This window comes from Numida meleagris, unplaced genomic scaffold, assembly GCF_002078875.1.
Source record: "Numida meleagris isolate 19003 breed g44 Domestic line unplaced genomic scaffold, NumMel1.0 unplaced_Scaffold524, whole genome shotgun sequence".
Lineage (NCBI taxonomy): Eukaryota > Metazoa > Chordata > Aves > Galliformes > Numididae > Numida > Numida meleagris.
In genome coordinates this window covers 9,274-11,658 of record NW_018364740.1, presented here as the reverse complement: position 1 = coordinate 11,658, position 2,385 = coordinate 9,274, and positions in this window count along the sequence as shown.

Sequence of the window (2,385 nt, the reverse complement as noted above, 5' to 3'; positions counted from 1 at the left end):
GCCCCCACTCACATGACGGCGCACTGGGCGAAGGACAGGTAGTTCACCAGCACGTCCAGCCCCTTGTTCTCGTCATTGAGGAACTCGCGCACCCATCTACAGCGGGACACGGTGCTCAGCGCCGGGGGCACCCCAAGGCCACCACCCCACAGCATGACCCCAAAGCCAGGACCCCAAAACCAGGACCTCAAAGCCAGGACCCCAAAACCAAGACCCCAAAGCCAGGACCTCAAAGCCAGGACCCCAAAGCTAGGACTCTAAAACCAGGACCCCAAAACCAAGACCCCAAAACCAGGACCCCAAAACCAAGACCCCAAAGCCAGGACCTCAAAGCCAAGACCCCAAAGCTAGGACTCTAAAACCAGGACCCCAAAACCAGGACCCCAAAACCAGGACCCCAAAACCAGGACCCCAAAGTTAGGACCCCAAAACCATGATCCCAAAACCAGGACCCCAATGCCATGACTCAAACCCATGAGCCCAAAGTCATGATCCCGGTGCCAGTACCGCAAAACCAGGACTCCAAAACCAGGACCCCAAAGCCATGACCCCAAAACCAAGACCCCAAAACCAGGACTCCAAAACCAGGACCCCAAAGCCAGGACCCTACAAACCAGGACCCCAAAACCAGGACCCCAAAACCAGGACCCCAAAGCCATGACCCCAAAGCCACGACCCCAAAGCCACGACCCCAAAGCCACGACCACAACACCAACAACCCTAATGCCAAGACCCCAAAACCAGGACCCCAGCGCCACCCCCCCAAACCACGACCCCAAAGCCAGAAGCTCAAGGCCATGACCCCAAAGTCACGACCCCGGCACATTACCCCAACGCCGCGACCCGAACACCACGACCCCAAAGCCAGGACCCCAAAGCCACAACCTCTGCCCATGGGGACATTGGGACCGGCCCCACAAACGGGGGGAGGGCAGGTGGGGGCTCCCAGCCCCGGTGACAGTTGCAGCCCCCCACTATCACCCCATAGCAGCAGCACGGGGCGTTATCTATGGGGCGCAGGGAGGGAGCAGCACCACGTGGGAAACGGGGCCGCGCTCGGCAGCGGGAACCGGTGGCGATGGGGTCTGTGTGGGGCAGGGGTGGGTGTGGGGTCGGCGTGGGGTGTGCATGGGTGTAGGGTGCACGGGGTGTGCGTGGATATGGGGTGTGTGCATGCATGGGGTGCATGGGGTGTGCATGGATATGGGGTGTGTGCACGCACGGGGTGCATGGGGTGCATGTGGATATGGGGTGTGTGCATGCATGGGGTGCATGGGGTGTGCATGGATATGGGGTGTGTGCACGCATGGGGTGCATGGGGTGCATGCATGGGGTGTGCGTGGCTATGGGGTGTGTGCATGCATGGGGTGCATGGGGTGCATGTGGATATGGGGTGTGTGCATCCATGGGGTGCATGGGGTGCATGCACGGGGTGCATATGGATATGGGGTGTGTGCATGCACGGGGTGCATGGGGTGCACGTGGATATGGGGTGTGTGCATGCACAGGGTGCATGGGGTGTGCGTGGCTATGGGGTGTGTGCATGCATGGGATGCATATGGATACGGGGTGTGTGCATGCATGGGGTGCATGTGGATATGGGGTGTGTGCATGCACGGGATGAATGGGGTGTGCATGGCTATGGGGTGTGTGCGTGCATGGGGTGCATGGGGTGTGCATGGCTATGGGGTGTGTGCATGCATGGGGTGCATGGGGTGCACGTGGATATGGGGTGTGTGCATGCACGGGGTGCATGGGGTGTGCATGGCTATGGGGTGTGTGCATGCATGGGGTGCATGGGGTGCATGCATGGGGTGCATACGGATATGGGGTGTGTGCGTGCATGGGGTGCATGTGGATATGGGGTGTGTGCATGCATGGGGTGCATGGGGTGTGCATGGCTATGGGGTGTGTGCATGCATGGGGTGCATAGGGATATGGGGCGTGTGCATGCACGGGATGCATGGGGTGTGCATGGCTATGGGGTGTGTGCATGCATGGGGTGCATATGGATACGGGGTGTGTGCATGCATGGGGTGCATGTGGATATGGGGTGTGTGCATGCATGGGGTGCATGGGGTGTGCAAGGCTATGGGGTGTGTGCATGCATGGGGTGCATGGGGTGCATGTGGATATGGGGTGTGTGCATGCACGGGATGCATGGGGTGTGCATGGCTATGGGGTGTGTGCATGCACGGGGTGCGTGGGGTGCGCATGCATGGGGTGCGCGTGCATGGGGTGCATGGGGTGCATGTGGATATGGGGTGTGTGCGTGCACAGGGTGCATGGGGTGTGCAAGGCTATGGGGTGTGTGCGTGCATGGGGTGCATGGGGTGCACGTGGATATGGGGTGTGTGCATGCATGGGGTGCATGGGGTGTGCATG